Source organism: Anarhichas minor, unplaced genomic scaffold, assembly GCF_050575085.1.
Source record: "Anarhichas minor isolate MPS153535 unplaced genomic scaffold, ASM5057508v1 ptg000056l, whole genome shotgun sequence".
NCBI lineage: Eukaryota > Metazoa > Chordata > Actinopteri > Perciformes > Anarhichadidae > Anarhichas > Anarhichas minor.
In genome coordinates, this window is record NW_027466502.1 from 1,015,001 (window position 1) to 1,034,167 (window position 19,167).

The 19,167-nt window shown below is 41.4% G+C and overlaps 1 long non-coding RNA gene across 1 annotated transcript in view; it reads right to left on the bottom strand.

The window, feature by feature from the left end:
• Positions 1 to 2,471, bottom strand: part of LOC142932492 (uncharacterized) — a 5,010-nt gene extending 2,539 nt beyond the window's left edge. Inside the window, exons 1-2 of the long non-coding RNA XR_012947479.1 lie at positions 2,335 to 2,471; positions 1,964 to 2,059 (exon numbers count right to left, since the gene is read on the bottom strand). This is a non-coding gene — a long non-coding RNA (uncharacterized LOC142932492). The remainder of the gene's footprint in view (positions 1 to 1,963; positions 2,060 to 2,334) is intronic.
• Positions 2,472 to 19,167: the final 16,696 nt, after the last annotated feature.

The window sequence follows — 19,167 nt, forward strand, 5'->3', positions numbered from 1 at the left end:
TGTTAACGTCTACTGTTACTGTACGGCTTCATGTTAACTTCCACTGTTACTGTACGTCTTCATGTTAACGTTTACTGTTACTGTACGGCTTCATGTTAACGTCTACTGTTACTGTACGGCTTCATGTTAACGTCTACTGTTACTGTACATCTTCATGTTAACTTCTACTGTTACTGTACGGCTTCATGTTAACTTCTACTGTTACTGTACGGCTTCATGTTAACGTCTACTGTTACTGTACAGCTGTTAGAATTGTGGCCTATCTTCTATTTGCAATTAATATGCATTCAATCCAGTTCAATTATTTAAATGAACATGATAATCTACTCTGGCTAAGGTAACTTATCAAGAGTAAAATAATAGCTGTGATCTATACACACCTCTGCATTAGCAACCTGCTGAAATGAAGGTACAGGCTCCTTAACCCTCTCATTACTTCAGGGTTCTTGGGAGCAACGTGGGACTGTTGGGACTGTTGGTACACTGGCTGTGGTCATCACAGTGAACAGTGTGATGAGAGGGCATGTGAGCCCTTGTTGCTGTAGTTCATCTCCTTGGAGCAGAGGCTGCATTTAGCATACCCTGCCTTATCAATGCATTTAAAACACTGTGACAGCTGGAAGCTGTATAGTCTGCTGTCTGATTGTGAGGTCAGGCTGATCTGATATCAGCTCTTTGGCCTGAAGTTTCTCCTCAAAGTTCTCCTCTCAAATGGGTCTTGGAGGAGTAGTGCTCGCGCTGGCGCTCGCCTGTAGAGACTTCTCCTGACGAGAACACGCAGTTTTGGGCCAAACGACTTTGGCCCCAAACTGAATCTATTTGAGGGCGCTGATTGGCTAAATTGTATGTCACTCATTTATATCTTTAATCAGCAATTGGCTAAACTGCTTCATAGACCCGCCTCTTTTGGGCCAAATTCGTTTGGCCCCCCCCTAGCTGTGCGTTCTGAGACGAGCAGACAGGCGGAGAGGACGAGCAGGAAAAGCATATATTTTGCGCAGATATCATATTTTACACATATTACTGGGTACATTCCATAGTTCAAAAACACAAATATTGACAATTTGTATAATTTATTATTATTATTATTTTTTATTTTTTATTTTTTATTTTTTTGTGTGGCTCAAGGTGGGGCCACGCCCCCTGGCCCTCTATTGGCCAGCCGCCACTGATTAAAGCTCAGAAAATGACTTTTATATGTGACTCATTTTTAACAGTGTTGTTAACTGATCTCCAGACACAAAGACATGGTTAAACATCTCAGGAAGTTTGGAGGTTAAACACTGAAATCAGACCCTTTGATTACCTGCAGATGTTCTACTTTCATATTGAGAATATAAAAGGATCCGGCTGGACTTCTGTTCTTGAACAACTGTGAGTCTACTAACGTAACAGAAGCTATGACGCAGGAACCTGGAACTGTTGTTCCCCGTGACCATTTAGACGGAAATTAGTTTTTTTAATCATTGAAGCCATTAACATCAAAACTTGCTTCACAAAAACGTTCACACTAATATGTGAAGAAATGACAACATTTTTAAATTTAGTGCTGAATCTCAAACAGCCCTTTGTGACCTGATATGTCCTCACGTAACGTGGTCCTCACGAGGCTAGATGAACAAGTCGCGCACACACACATACAAACAGCCGTCAGGTGTCATGTGACCTGCTGTAACATATGGCCTTGTTACCGTCTCCCGTCGCTATGGTGACAGCGATGAAATGTTCCTCCGGTCTCAGCGGCTGGCTAAACACACCCACACACACACACACACACACACACATGAACACACACACCCTCTTAAACACACACACACACTGATGTAATGTTGACAGACAGAAGATAAACAGCAGCTTCATCTTTCTGCTCACTATCAGGTTACCGTGACGATGCAGCATCTTGAGGATAAATCAACATATTCGACAAATACACACACACACACACACACACACACATCCTTACCTGGGTGGAGTGGATCAGAGCAACGCTGAGTAGCAGGAAGCAGAGAGACGCCATGCTGCTGATGCTGCTGACGGAACACTGAACACACTGACTCATCTGATAACAGACGGAGAGAGGGGGGGGTGAAATATTGAATGTCATGAAGGGGGAGGAGAGAGGGAGGAGACAGCAGAGGGAAGGAGACGGGGAGGGGGGGAGAGGACATGAGGAAGGAGGGGACAGCAGGGAGCAGAAGAGGACACGAGGAAGGAGGGAGAGAGGAAGAAGAAAGAGAGGTGGAAGAGAAATAGAAGGGGGGAGACCATGAGAAGGTCAGACAACAAGAAGCAGAGAACAGAACAGAAATGACAGAGACAACAACACTGTGGAACCTTTTCATGTTGGTCAACACTGTGGAACCTCTTCTTTACGTTGGTCAACAATATGGAACCTCTTCATTACGTTTATCAACAGTGTGGAACCTCCTCTTTACATTGGTCAACAGTGTGGAACCTCTTCATTACATTTGTCAACACTGTGGAACCTCCTCTTTACATTGGTCAACAGTGTGGAACCTCTTCTTTACGTTGGTCAACAGTGTTGAACCTCTTCTTTACATTTGTCAACACTGTGGAACCTCCTCTTTACGTTGGTCAACAGTGTGGAACCTCTTCTTTACATTTGTCACAACTGTTGAACCTCCTCTTTACGTTTGTCAACACTGTGGAACCTCCTCTTTAAGTTGGTCAACACGGTGGAACATAATCCTTACGTTGGTCAACAGTGTGGAACCTCTTGTTTACGATGGTCAACAATATGGATCCTGTTCATTACGTTTGTCAACACTGGAACCTCCTCTTTACGTTGGTCAACACTCTTTACGTTCGTCAACACTGTGGAACGTCTTCTTTACATTTGTCAACAGTGTGGAACCTCTTCTTTACGTTGGTCAACACTGTGGAACCTCCTATTTACATTTGTCAACAGTGTGGAACCTCTTCTTTATGTTGGTCAACAGTGTGGAACCTCTTCTTTACGTTGGTCAACAGTGTGGAACCTCATCTTTACATTGGTCAACAGTGTGGAACCTCTTCTTTACATTTGTCAACAGTATGGAACCTCTTCTTTACATTTGTCAACAGTGTGGAACCTCTTCTTTACGTTTGTCAACAGTATGGAACCTCTTCTTTACATTTGTCAACAGTGTGGAACCTCTTCTTCACGTTTGTCAACAGTGTGGAACCTCATCTTTACATTGGTCAACAGTGTGGAACCTCTTCTTTACGTTGGTCAACAGTGTGGAACCTCTTCTTTACGTTTGTCAACAGTATGGAACCTCTTCTTTACGTTTGTCAACAGTGTGGAACCTCTTCTTTACGTTGGTCAACACTGTGGAACCTCCTCTTTAAGTTGATCAACACTGTGGAACCTTTTCTTTACATTGGTCAACAGTGTGGAACCTCTTCTTTACATTGGTCAGCAGTGTGGAACCTCTTCTTTACATTGGTCAACAGTGTTGAACCTCTTCTTTATGTTGGTCAACAGGGTGGAACCTCTTCTTTACGTTGGTCAACACTGTGGAACCTCCTCTTTAAGTTGATCAACACTGTGGAACCTTTTCTTTACATTGGTCAACAATATGGATCCTCTTCTTTACGTTGGTCAACACTGTGGAACCTCCTCTTTACGTTGGTCAACACTGTGGAACCTCTTCTTTCCATTGGTCAACAGTGTGGAACCTCTTCTTTACGTTTGTCAACACTGTGGAACCTCTTCTTTACGTTTGTCAACAGTGTGGAACCTCTTCTTTACATTGGTCAGCAGTGTGGAACCTCTTCTTCACATTGGTCAACAGTGTTGAACCTCTTCTTTATGTTGGTCAACAGTGTGGAACCTCTTCTTTACGTTGGTCAACACTGTGGAACCTCCTCTTTAAGTTGATCAACACTGTGGAACCTTTTCTTTACATTGGTCAACAATATGGATCCTCTTCTTTACGTTGGTCAACAATATGGATCCTCTTCTTTACGTTTGTCAACAGTATGGAACCTCTTCTTTACGTTTGTCAACAGTATGGAACCTCTTCTTTACATTTGTCAACAGTGTGGAACCTCTTCTTTACGTTTGTCAACAGTATGGAACCTCTTCTTTACATTTGTCAACAGTGTGGAACCTCTTCTTTACGTTGGTCAACAGTGTGGAACCTCATCTTTACGTTGGTCAACAGTGTGGAACCTCTTTTTACGTTGGTCAACAATATGGATCCTCTTCTTTACATTTTTCGACAGTGTGGAACCTCTTCTTTACGTTGGTCAACATTGTTGAACCTCTTCTTTACGTTCGTCAACAGTGTGGAACCTCCTCTTTATGTTTGTCAACACTGTTAAACCTCTTCTTTATGTTGGTCAACACTGTTGAACCTCTTCTTTATGTTGGTCAACACTGTTGAACCGCCTCTTTACGTTGTTCAACAGTGTGGAAACTCTTCTTTATGTTAGTCAACAGTGTGGAACCTCTCCTTTACATTTGTCAACACTGGGACCTCTTCTTTACGTTTGTCAACACTGTGGAACCTCCTCTTTACGTTGGTCAACACTGTGGAACCTCTTCCTTACGTTTGTCACAACTGTTGAACCTCCTGTTTACGTTTGTCAACACTGTTGAACCTTTTCTTTACGTTGGTCAACAGTATGGATCCTCTTCTTTACGTTTGTCAACACTGTGGAACCTCTTCTTTACATTGGTCAACAGTGTGGAACCTCTTCTTTACATTGGTCAACAATGTGGAACCTCTTCTTTAAGTTGATCAACACTGTGGAACCTTTTCTTTACATTGGTCAACAATATGGATCCTCTTCTTTACGTTGGTCAACACTGTGGAACCTCCTCTTTACATTGGTCAACACTGTGGAACCTCTTCTTTCCATTGGTCAACAGTGTGGAACCTCTTCTTTACGTTTGTCAACACTGTGGAACCTCTTCTTTACGTTTGTCAACAGTGTGGAACCTCTTCTTTACATTGGTCAGCAGTGTGGAACCTCTTCTTCACATTGGTCAACAGTGTTGAACCTCTTCTTTATGTTGGTCAACAGTGTGGAACCTCTTCTTTACGTTGGTCAACACTGTGGAACCTCCTCTTTAAGTTGATCAACACTGTGGAACCTTTTCTTTACATTGGTCAACAATATGGATCCTCTTCTTTACGTTGGTCAACAATATGGATCCTCTTCTTTACGTTTGTCAACAGTATGGAACCTCTTCTTTACGTTTGTCAACAGTATGGAACCTCTTCTTTACATTTGTCAACAGTGTGGAACCTCTTCTTTACGTTTGTCAACAGTATGGAACCTCTTCTTTACATTTGTCAACAGTGTGGAACCTCTTCTTTACGTTGGTCAACAGTGTGGAACCTCATCTTTACGTTGGTCAACAGTGTGGAACCTCTTTTTACGTTGGTCAACAATATGGATCCTCTTCTTTACATTTTTCGACAGTGTGGAACCTCTTCTTTACGTTGGTCAACATTGTTGAACCTCTTCTTTACGTTCGTCAACAGTGTGGAACCTCCTCTTTATGTTTGTCAACACTGTTAAACCTCTTCTTTATGTTGGTCAACACTGTTGAACCTCTTCTTTATGTTGGTCAACACTGTTGAACCGCCTCTTTACGTTGTTCAACAGTGTGGAAACTCTTCTTTATGTTAGTCAACAGTGTGGAACCTCTCCTTTACATTTGTCAACACTGGGACCTCTTCTTTACGTTTGTCAACACTGTGGAACCTCCTCTTTACGTTGGTCAACACTGTGGAACCTCTTCCTTACGTTTGTCACAACTGTTGAACCTCCTGTTTACGTTTGTCAACACTGTTGAACCTTTTCTTTACGTTGGTCAACAGTATGGATCCTCTTCTTTACGTTTGTCAACACTGTGGAACCTCTTCTTTACATTGGTCAACAGTGTGGAACCTCTTCTTTACATTGGTCAACAATGTGGAACCTCTTCTTTAAGTTGATCAACACTGTGGAACCTTTTCTTTACATTGGTCAACAATATGGATCCTCTTCTTTACGTTGGTCAACACTGTGGAACCTCCTCTTTACATTGGTCAACACTGTGGAACCTCTTCTTTCCATTGGTCAACAGTGTGGAACCTCTTCTTTACGTTTGTCAACACTGTGGAACCTCTTCTTTACGTTTGTCAACAGTGTGGAACCTCTTCTTTACATTGGTCAGCAGTGTGGAACCTCTTCTTCACATTGGTCAACAGTGTTGAACCTCTTCTTTATGTTGGTCAACAGTGTGGAACCTCTTCTTTACGTTGGTCAACACTGTGGAACCTCCTCTTTAAGTTGATCAACACTGTGGAACCTTTTCTTTACATTGGTCAACAATATGGATCCTCTTCTTTACGTTGGTCAACAATATGGATCCTCTTCTTTACGTTTGTCAACAGTATGGAACCTCTTCTTTACGTTTGTCAACAGTATGGAACCTCTTCTTTACATTTGTCAACAGTGTGGAACCTCTTCTTTACGTTTGTCAACAGTATGGAACCTCTTCTTTACATTTGTCAACAGTGTGGAACCTCTTCTTTACGTTGGTCAACAGTGTGGAACCTCATCTTTACGTTGGTCAACAGTGTGGAACCTCTTTTTACGTTGGTCAACAATATGGATCCTCTTCTTTACATTTTTCGACAGTGTGGAACCTCTTCTTTACGTTGGTCAACATTGTTGAACCTCTTCTTTACGTTCGTCAACAGTGTGGAACCTCCTCTTTATGTTTGTCAACACTGTTAAACCTCTTCTTTATGTTGGTCAACACTGTTGAACCTCTTCTTTATGTTGGTCAACACTGTTGAACCGCCTCTTTACGTTGTTCAACAGTGTGGAAACTCTTCTTTATGTTAGTCAACAGTGTGGAACCTCTCCTTTACATTTGTCAACACTGGGACCTCTTCTTTACGTTTGTCAACACTGTGGAACCTCCTCTTTACGTTGGTCAACACTGTGGAACCTCTTCCTTACGTTTGTCACAACTGTTGAACCTCCTGTTTACGTTTGTCAACACTGTTGAACCTTTTCTTTACGTTGGTCAACAGTATGGATCCTCTTCTTTACGTTTGTCAACACTGTGGAACCTCTTCTTTACATTGGTCAACAGTGTGGAACCTCTTCTTTACATTGGTCAACAATGTGGAACCTCTTCTTTACATTGGTCAACAGTGTTGAACCTCTTCATGTTGGTCAACAGTGTGGAACCTCTTCTTTACGTTGGTCAACACTGGAACCTCCTCTTTAAGTTGGTCAACACTGTGGAACCTTTTCTTTACATTGGTCAACAATATGGATCCTCTCCTTTACGTTGGTCAACAATATGGATCCTCTTCTTTACATTTGTCAACACTGTGGAACCTCTTTATGTTGGTCAACAGTGTGGAACCTCTTCTTTACGTTGGTCAACACTGTGGAACCTCCTATTTACATTTGTCAACAGTGTGGAACCTCTTCTTTATGTTGGTCAACAGTGTGGAACCTCTTCTTTACGTTGGTCAACAGTGTGGAACCTCCTCTTTACGTTGGTCAACAGTGTGGAACCTCTTCTTTACATTTGTCAACAGTATGGAACCTCTTCTTTACGTTTGTCAACAGTGTGGAACCTCTTCTTTACGTTGGTCAACACTGTGGAACCTCCTCTTTAAGTTGATCAACACTGTGGAACCTTTTCTTTACATTGGTCAACAATATGGATCCTCTTCTTTACGTTGGTCAACAATATGGATCCTCTTCTTTACGTTTGTCAACAGTATGGAACCTCTTCTTTACGTTTGTCAACAGTATGGAACCTCTTCTTTACGTTTGTCAACAGTGTGGAAGCTCTTCTTTACGTTTGTCAACAGTATGGAACCTCTTCTTTACATTTGTCAACAGTGTGGAACCTCTTCTTTACGTTGGTCAACAGTGTGGAACCTCTTCTTTACATTGGTCAACAGTGTGGAACCTCTTTTTACGTTGGTCAACAATATGGAACCTCTTCTTTACATTTTTCGACAGTGTGGAACCTCTTCTTTACGTTGGTCAACATTGTTGAACCTCTTCTTTACGTTCGTCAACAGTGTGGAACCTCCTCTTTATGTTTGTCAACACTGTTAAACCTCTTCTTTATGTTGGTCAACACTGTTGAACCTCTTCTTTATGTTGGTCAACACTGTTGAACCGCCTCTTTACGTTGTTCAACAGTGTGGAAACTCTTCTTTATGTTGGTCAACAGTGTGGAACCTCTCCTTTACGTTTGTCAACACTGGGACCTCTTCTTTACGTTTGTCAACACTGTGGAACCTCCTCTTTACGTTGGTCAACACTGTGGAACCTCTTCCTTACGTTTGTCACAACTGTTGAACCTCCTCTTTACGTTTGTCAACACTGTTGAACCTTTTTTTTACGTTGGTCAACAGTATGGATCCTCTTCTTTACGTTTGTCAACACTGTGGAACCTCTTCTTTACATTGGTCAACAGTGTGGAACCTCTTCTTTACATTGGTCAACAATGTGGAACCTCTTCTTTACATTGGTCAACAGTGTTGAACCTCTTCATGTTGGTCAACAGTGTGGAACCTCTTCTTTACATTGGTCAACAATGTGGAACCTCTTCTTTACATTGGTCAACAGTGTTGAACCTCTTCATGTTGGTCAACAGTGTGGAACCTCTTCTTTACGTTGGTCAACACTGGAACCTCCTCTTTAAGTTGGTCAACACTGTGGAACCTTTTCTTTACATTGGTCAACAATATGGATCCTCTCCTTTACGTTGGTCAACAATATGGATCCTCTTCTTTACATTTGTCAACACTGTGGAACCTCTTTATGTTGGTCAACAGTGTGGAACCTCTTCTTTACGTTGGTCAACACTGTGGAACCTCCTATTTACATTTGTCAACAGTGTGGAACCTCTTCTTTATGTTGGTCAACAGTGTGGAACCTCTTATTTACGTTGGTCAACAGTGTGGAACCTCCTCTTTACGTTGGTCAACAGTGTGGAACCTCTTCTTTACATTTGTCAACAGTATGGAACCTCTTCTTTACGTTTGTCAACAGTGTGGAACCTCTTCTTTACGTTGGTCAACACTGTGGAACCTCCTCTTTAAGTTGATCAACACTGTGGAACATTTTCTTTACATTGGTCAACAATATGGATCCTCTTCTTTACGTTGGTCAACAATATGGATCCTCTTCTTTACGTTTGTCAACAGTATGGAACCTCTTCTTTACGTTTGTCAACAGTATGGAACCTCTTCTTTACGTTTGTCAACAGTGTGGAAGCTCTTCTTTACGTTTGTCAACAGTATGGAAACTCTTCTTTACATTTGTCAACAGTGTGGAACCTCTTCTTTACGTTGGTCAACAGTGTGGAACCTCATCTTTACGTTTTCAACAGTGTGGAACCTCTTCTTTACGTTGGTCAACAGTATGGATCCTCTTCTTTACATTTGTCAACACTGTGGAACCTCTTCTTTACATTGGTCAACAGTGTGGAACCTCTTCTTTACATTGGTCAACAATGTGGAACCTCTTCTTTACATTGGTCAACAGTGTTGAACCTCTTCATGTTGGTCAACAGTGTGGAACCTCTTCTTTACATTGGTCAACAATGTGGAACCTCTTCTTTACATTGGTCAACAGTGTTGAACCTCTTCATGTTGGTCAACAGTGTGGAACCTCTTCTTTACGTTGGTCAACACTGGAACCTCCTCTTTAAGTTGGTCAACACTGTGGAACCTTTTCTTTACATTGGTCAACAATATGGATCCTCTCCTTTACGTTGGTCAACAATATGGATCCTCTTCTTTACATTTGTCAACACTGTGGAACCTCTTTATGTTGGTCAACAGTGTGGAACCTCTTCTTTACGTTGGTCAACACTGTGGAACCTCCTATTTACATTTGTCAACAGTGTGGAACCTCTTCTTTATGTTGGTCAACAGTGTGGAACCTCTTCTTTACGTTGGTCAACAGTGTGGAACCTCCTCTTTATGTTGGTCAACAGTGTGGAACCTCTTCTTTACATTTGTCAACAGTATGGAACCTCTTCTTCACGTTTGTCAACAGTGTGGAACCTCTTCTTTACATTTGTCAACAGTATGGAACCTCTTCTTTACATTTGTCAACAGTTTGGAACCTCTTCTTTACATTTGTCAACAGTGTGGAACCTCTTCTTTACATTTGTCAACAGTGTGGAACCTCATCTTTACGTTGGTCAACACTGTGGAACCTCCTCTTTAAGTTGATCAACACTGTGGAACCTTTTCTTTACATTGGTCAACAATATGGATCCTCTTCTTTACGTTGGTCAACAATATGGATCCTCTTCTTTACGTTTGTCAACAGTATGGAACCTCTTCTTTACGTTTGTCAACAGTATGGAACCTCTTCTTTACGTTTATCAACAGTGTGGAAGCTCTTCTTTACGTTTGTCAACAGTATGGAACCTCTTCTTTACATTTGTCAACAGTGTGGAACCTCTTCTTTACGTTGGTCAACACTGTTGAACCGCCTCTTTACGTTGTTCAACAGTGTGGAAACTCTTCTTTATGTTGGTCAACAGTGTGGAACCTCTCCTTTACGTTTGTCAACACTGGGACCTCTTCTTTACGTTTGTCAACACTGTGGAACCTCTTCCTTACGTTTGTCACAACTGTTGAACCTCCTCTTTACGTTTGTCAACACTGTTGAACCTTTTCTTTACGTTGGTCAACAGTATGGATCCTCTTCTTTACGTTTGTCAACACTGTGGAACCTCTTCTTTACATTGGTCAACAGTGTGGAACCTCTTCTTTATATTGGTCAACAATGTGGAACCTCTTCTTTACATTGGTCAACAGTGTTGAACCTCTTCATGTTGGTCAACATTGTGGAACCTCTTCTTTACGTTGGTCAACACTGGAACCTCCTCTTTAAGTTGGTCAACACTGTGGAAACTTTTCTTTACATTGGTCAACAATATGGATCCTCTCCTTTACGTTGGTCAACAATATGGATCCTCTTCTTTACATTTGTCAACACTGTGGAACCTCTTTATGTTGGTCAACAGTGTGGAACCTCTTCTTTACGTTGGTCAACACTGTGGAACCTCCTATTTACGTTGGTCAACAGTGTGGAACCTCTTCTTTACGTTTGTCAACAGTATGGAACCTCTTCTTTACGTTTGTCAACAGTATGGAACCTCTTCTTTACGTTTATCAACAGTGTGGAAGCTCTTCTTTACGTTTGTCAACAGTATGGAACCTCTTCTTTACATTTGTCAACAGTGTGGAACCTCTTCTTTACGTTGGTCAACAGTGTGGAACCTCCTCTTTATGTTGGTCAACAGTGTGGAACCTCTTCTTCACATTTGTCAACAGTATGGAACCTCTTCTTTATGTTGGTCAACAGTGTGGAACCTCTTCTTTACGTTGGTCAACAGTGTGGAACCTCCTCTTTACGTTGGTCAACAGTGTGGAACCTCTTCTTTACATTTGTCAACAGTATGGAACCTCTTCTTTATGTTGGTCAACAGTGTGGAACCTCCTATTTACATTTGTCAACAGTGTGGAACCTCTTCTTTATGTTGGTCAACAGTGTGGAACCTCTTCTTTACGTTGGTCAACAGTGTGGAACCTCCTCTTTACGTTGGTCAACAGTGTGGAACCTCTTCTTTACATTTGTCAACAGTATGGAACCTCTTCTTTACGTTTGTCAACAGTGTGGAACCTCTTCTTTACGTTGGTCAACACTGTGGAACCTCCTCTTTAAGTTGATCAACACTGTGGAACCTTTTCTTTACATTGGTCAACAATATGGATCCTCTTCTTTACGTTGGTCAACAATATGGATCCTCTTCTTTACGTTTGTCAACAGTATGGAACCTCTTCTTTACGTTTGTCAACAGTATGGAACCTCTTCTTTACGTTTGTCAACAGTGTGGAAGCTCTTCTTTACGTTTGTCAACAGTATGGAACCTCTTCTTTACATTTGTCAACAGTGTGGAACCTCTTCTTTACGTTGGTCAACAGTGTGGAACCTCATCTTTACGTTGGTCAACAGTGTGGAACCTCTTTTTACGTTGGTCAACAATATGGATCCTCTTCTTTACATTTTTCGACAGTGTGGAACCTCTTCTTTACGTTGGTCAACATTGTTGAACCTCTTCTTTACGTTCGTCAACAGTGTGGAACCTCCTCTTTATGTTTGTCAACACTGTTAAACCTCTTCTTTATGTTGGTCAACACTGTTGAACCTCTTCTTTATGTTGGTCAACACTGTTGAACCGCCTCTTTACGTTGTTCAACAGTGTGGAAACTCTTCTTTATGTTATTCAACAGTGTGGAACCTCTCCTTTACATTTGTCAACACTGGGACCTCTTCTTTACGTTTGTCAACACTGTGGAACCTCCTCTTTACGTTGGTCAACACTGTGGAACCTCTTCCTTACGTTTGTCACAACTGTTGAACCTCCTGTTTACGTTTGTCAACACTGTTGAACCTTTTCTTTACGTTGGTCAACAGTATGGATCCTCTTCTTTACGTTTGTCAACACTGTGGAACCTCTTCTTTACATTGGTCAACAGTGTGGAACCTCTTCTTTACATTGGTCAACAATGTGGAACCTCTTCTTTACATTGGTCAACAGTGTTGAACCTCTTCATGTTGGTCAACAGTGTGGAACCTCTTCTTTACGTTGGTCAACACTGGAACCTCCTCTTTAAGTTGGTCAACACTGTGGAACCTTTTCTTTACATTGGTCAACAATATGGATCCTCTCCTTTACGTTGGTCAACAATATGGATCCTCTTCTTTACATTTGTCAACACTGTGGAACCTCTTTATGTTGGTCAACAGTGTGGAACCTCTTCTTTACGTTGGTCAACACTGTGGAACCTCCTATTTACATTTGTCAACAGTGTGGAACCTCTTCTTTATGTTGGTCAACAGTGTGGAACCTCTTCTTTACGTTGGTCAACAGTGTGGAACCTCCTCTTTACGTTGGTCAACAGTGTGGAACCTCTTCTTTACATTTGTCAACAGTATGGAACCTCTTCTTTACGTTTGTCAACAGTGTGGAACCTCTTCTTTACGTTGGTCAACACTGTGGAACCTCCTCTTTAAGTTGATCAACACTGTGGAACCTTTTCTTTACATTGGTCAACAATATGGATCCTCTTCTTTACGTTGGTCAACAATATGGATCCTCTTCTTTACGTTTGTCAACAGTATGGAACCTCTTCTTTACGTTTGTCAACAGTATGGAACCTCTTCTTTACGTTTGTCAACAGTGTGGAAGCTCTTCTTTACGTTTGTCAACAGTATGGAACCTCTTCTTTACATTTGTCAACAGTGTGGAACCTCTTCTTTACGTTGGTCAACAGTGTGGAACCTCTTTTTACGTTGGTCAACAATATGGAACCTCTTCTTTACATTTTTCGACAGTGTGGAACCTCTTCTTTACGTTGGTCAACATTGTTGAACCTCTTCTTTACGTTCGTCAACAGTGTGGAACCTCCTCTTTATGTTTGTCAACACTGTTAAACCTCTTCTTTATGTTGGTCAACACTGTTGAACCTCTTCTTTATGTTGGTCAACACTGTTGAACCGCCTCTTTACGTTGTTCAACAGTGTGGAAACTCTTCTTTATGTTGGTCAACAGTGTGGAACCTCTCCTTTACGTTTGTCAACACTGGGACCTCTTCTTTACGTTTGTCAACACTGTGGAACCTCCTCTTTACGTTGGTCAACACTGTGGAACCTCTTCCTTACGTTTGTCACAACTGTTGAACCTCCTCTTTACGTTTTCAACAGTGTGGAACCTCTTCTTTACGTTTGTCAACAGTATGGAACCTCTTCTTTACGTTTGTCAACAGTGTGGAAGCTCTTCTTTACGTTTGTCAACAGTATGGAACCTCTTCTTTACATTTGTCAACAGTGTGGAACCTCTTCTTTACGTTGGTCAACAGTGTGGAACCTCATCTTTACGTTTTCAACAGTGTGGAACCTCTTCTTTACGTTGGTCAACAGTATGGATCCTCTTCTTTACATTTGTCAACACTGTGGAACCTCTTCTTTACATTGGTCAACAGTGTGGAACCTCTTCTTTACATTGGTCAACAATGTGGAACCTCTTCTTTACATTGGTCAACAGTGTTGAACCTCTTCATGTTGGTCAACAGTGTGGAACCTCTTCTTTACATTGGTCAACAATGTGGAACCTCTTCTTTACATTGGTCAACAGTGTTGAACCTCTTCATGTTGGTCAACAGTGTGGAACCTCTTCTTTACGTTGGTCAACACTGGAACCTCCTCTTTAAGTTGGTCAACACTGTGGAACCTTTTCTTTACATTGGTCAACAATATGGATCCTCTCCTTTACGTTGGTCAACAATATGGATCCTCTTCTTTACATTTGTCAACACTGTGGAACCTCTTTATGTTGGTCAACAGTGTGGAACCTCTTCTTTACGTTGGTCAACACTGTGGAACCTCCTATTTACATTTGTCAACAGTGTGGAACCTCTTCTTTATGTTGGTCAACAGTGTGGAACCTCTTCTTTACGTTGGTCAACAGTGTGGAACCTCCTCTTTATGTTGGTCAACAGTGTGGAACCTCTTCTTTACATTTGTCAACAGTATGGAACCTCTTCTTCACGTTTGTCAACAGTGTGGAACCTCTTCTTTACATTTGTCAACAGTATGGAACCTCTTCTTTACATTTGTCAACAGTTTGGAACCTCTTCTTTACATTTGTCAACAGTGTGGAACCTCTTCTTTACATTTGTCAACAGTGTGGAACCTCATCTTTACGTTGGTCAACACTGTGGAACCTCCTCTTTAAGTTGATCAACACTGTGGAACCTTTTCTTTACATTGGTCAACAATATGGATCCTCTTCTTTACGTTGGTCAACAATATGGATCCTCTTCTTTACGTTTGTCAACAGTATGGAACCTCTTCTTTACGTTTGTCAACAGTATGGAACCTCTTCTTTACGTTTATCAACAGTGTGGAAGCTCTTCTTTACGTTTGTCAACAGTATGGAACCTCTTCTTTACATTTGTCAACAGTGTGGAACCTCTTCTTTACGTTGGTCAACACTGTTGAACCGCCTCTTTACGTTGTTCAACAGTGTGGAAACTCTTCTTTATGTTGGTCAACAGTGTGGAACCTCTCCTTTACGTTTGTCAACACTGGGACCTCTTCATTACGTTTGTCAACACTGTGGAACCTCTTCCTTACGTTTGTCACAACTGTTGAACCTCCTCTTTACGTTTGTCAACACTGTTGAACCTTTTCTTTACGTTGGTCAACAGTATGGATCCTCTTCTTTACGTTTGTCAACACTGTGGAACCTCTTCTTTACATTGGTCAACAGTGTGGAACCTCTTCTTTATATTGGTCAACAATGTGGAACCTCTTCTTTACATTGGTCAACAGTGTTGAACCTCTTCATGTTGGTCAACATTGTGGAACCTCTTCTTTACGTTGGTCAACACTGGAACCTCCTCTTTAAGTTGGTCAACACTGTGGAAACTTTTCTTTACATTGGTCAACAATATGGATCCTCTCCTTTACGTTGGTCAACAATATGGATCCTCTTCTTTACATTTGTCAACACTGTGGAACCTCTTTATGTTGGTCAACAGTGTGGAACCTCTTCTTTACGTTGGTCAACACTGTGGAACCTCCTATTTACGTTGGTCAACAGTGTGGAACCTCTTCTTTACGTTTGTCAACAGTATGGAACCTCTTCTTTACGTTTGTCAACAGTATGGAACCTCTTCTTTACGTTTATCAACAGTGTGGAAGCTCTTCTTTACGTTTGTCAACAGTATGGAACCTCTTCTTTACATTTGTCAACAGTGTGGAACCTCTTCTTTACGTTGGTCAACAGTGTGGAACCTCCTCTTTATGTTGGTCAACAGTGTGGAACCTCTTCTTCACATTTGTCAACAGTATGGAACCTCTTCTTTATGTTGGTCAACAGTGTGGAACCTCTTCTTTACGTTGGTCAACAGTGTGGAACCTCCTCTTTACGTTGGTCAACAGTGTGGAACCTCTTCTTTACATTTGTCAACAGTATGGAACCTCTTCTTTATGTTGGTCAACAGTGTGGAACCTCCTATTTACATTTGTCAACAGTGTGGAACCTCTTCTTTATGTTGGTCAACAGTGTGGAACCTCTTCTTTACGTTGGTCAACAGTGTGGAACCTCCTCTTTACGTTGGTCAACAGTGTGGAACCTCTTCTTTACATTTGTCAACAGTATGGAACCTCTTCTTTACATTTGTCAACAGTGTGGAACCTCTTCTTTACGTTGGTCAACACTGTGGAACCTCCTCTTTAAGTTGATCAACACTGTGGAACCTTTTCTTTACATTGGTCAACAATATGGATCCTCTTCTTTACGTTGGTCAACAATATGGATCCTCTTCTTTACGTTTGTCAACAGTATGGAACCTCTTCTTTACGTTTGTCAACAGTATGGAACCTCTTCTTTACGTTTGTCAACAGTGTGGAAGCTCTTCTTTACATTTGTCAACAGTATGGAACCTCTTCTTTACATTTGTCAACAGTGTGGAACCTCTTCTTTACGTTGGTCAACAGTGTGGAACCTCTTCTTTACGTTGGTCAACAGTGTGGAACCTCTTTTTACGTTGGTCAACAATATGGAACCTCTTCTTTACATTTTTCGACAGTGTGGAACCTCTTCTTTACGTTCGTCAACAGTGTGGAACCTCCTCTTTATGTTTGTCAACACTGTTAAACCTCTTCTTTATGTTGGTCAACACTGTTGAACCTCTTCTTTATGTTGGTCAACACTGTTGAACCGCCTCTTTACGTTGTTCAACAGTGTGGAAATTCTTCTTTATGTTGGTCAACAGTGTGGAACCTCTCCTTTACGTTTGTCAACACTGGGACCTCTTCTTTACGTTTGTCAACACTGTGGAACCTCCTCTTTACGTTGGTCAACACTGTGGAACCTCTTCCTTACGTTTGTCACAACTGTTGAACCTCCTCTTTACGTTTGTCAACACTGTTGAACCTTTTTTTTACGTTGGTCAACAGTATGGATCCTCTTCTTTACGTTTGTCAACACTGTGGAACCTCTTCTTTACATTGGTCAACAGTGTGGAACCTCTTCTTTACATTGGTCAACAATGTGGAACCTCTTCTTTACATTGGTCAACAGTGTTGAACCTCTTCATGTTGGTCAACAGTGTGGAACCTCTTCTTTACATTGGTCAACAATGTGGAACCTCTTCTTTACATTGGTCAACAGTGTTGAACCTCTTCATGTTGGTCAACAGTGTGGAACCTCTTCTTTACGTTGGTCAACACTGGAACCTCCTCTTTAAGTTGGTCAACACTGTGGAACCTTTTCTTTACATTGGTCAACAATATGGATCCTCTCCTTTACGTTGGTCAACAATATGGATCCTCTTCTTTACATTTGTCAACACTGTGGAACCTCTTTATGTTGGTCAACAGTGTGGAACCTCTTCTTTACGTTGGTCAACACTGTGGAACCTCCTATTTACATTTGTCAACAGTGTGGAACCTCTTCTTTATGTTGGTCAACAGTGTGGAACCTCTTATTTACGTTGGTCAACAGTGTGGAACCTCCTCTTTACGTTGGTCAACAGTGTGGAACCTCTTCTTTACATTTGTCAACAGTATGGAACCTCTTCTTTACGTTTGTCAACAGTGTGGAACCTCTTCTTTACGTTGGTCAACACTGTGGAACCTCCTCTTTAAGTTGATCAACACTGTGGAACATTTTCTTTACATTGGTCAACAATATGGATCCTCTTCTTTACGTTGGTCAACAATATGGATCCTCTTCTTTACGTTTGTCAACAGTATGGAACCTCTTCTTTACGTTTGTCAACAGTATGGAACCTCTTCTTTACGTTTGTCAACAGTGTGGAAGCTCTTCTTTACGTTTGTCAACAGTATGGAACCTCTTCTTTACATTTGTCAACAGTGTGGAACCTCTTCTTTACGTTGGTCAACAGTGTGGAACCTCATCTTTACGTTTTCAACAGTGTGGAACCTCTTCTTTACGTTGGTCAACAGTATGGATCCTCTTCTTTACATTTGTCAACACTGTGGAACCTCTTCTTTACATTGGTCAACAGTGTGGAACCTCTTCTTTACATTGGTCAACAATGTGGAACCTCTTCTTTACATTGGTCAACAGTGTTGAACCTCTTCATGTTGGTCAACAGTGTGGAACCTCTTCTTTACATTGGTCAACAATGTGGAACCTCTTCTTTACATTGGTCAACAGTGTTGAACCTCTTCATGTTGGTCAACAGTGTGGAACCTCTTCTTTACGTTGGTCAACACTGGAACCTCCTCTTTAAGTTGGTCAACACTGTGGAACCTTTTCTTTACATTGGTCAACAATATGGATCCTCTCCTTTACGTTGGTCAACAATATGGATCCTCTTCTTTACATTTGTCAACACTGTGGAACCTCTTTATGTTGGTCAACAGTGTGGAACCTCTTCTTTACGTTGGTCAACACTGTGGAACCTCCTATTTACATTTGTCAACAGTGTGGAACCTCTTCTTTATGTTGGTCAACAGTGTGGAACCTCTTCTTTACGTTGGTCAACAGTGTGGAACCTCCTCTTTATGTTGGTCAACAGTGTGGAACCTCTTCTTTACATTTGTCAACAGTATGGAACCTCTTCTTCACGTTTGTCAACAGTGTGGAACCTCTTCTTTACATTTGTCAACAGTATGGAACCTCTTCTTTACATTTGTCAACAGTTTGGAACCTCTTCTTTACATTTGTCAACAGTGTGGAACCTCTTCTTTACATTTGTCAACAGTGTGGAACCTCATCTTTACGTTGGTCAACACTGTGGAACCTCCTCTTTAAGTTGATCAACACTGTGGAACCTTTTCTTTACATTGGTCAACAATATGGATCCTCTTCTTTACGTTGGTCAACAATATGGATCCTCTTCCTTACGTTTGTCAACAGTATGGAACCTCTTCTTTACGTTTGTCAACAGTATGGAACCTCTTCTTTACGTTTATCAACAGTGTGGAAGCTCTTCTTTACGTTTGTCAACAGTATGGAACCTCTTCTTTATATTTGTCAACAGTGTGGAACCTCTTCTTTACGTTGGTCAACACTGTTGAACCGCCTCTTTACGTTGTTCAACAGTGTGGAAACTCTTCTTT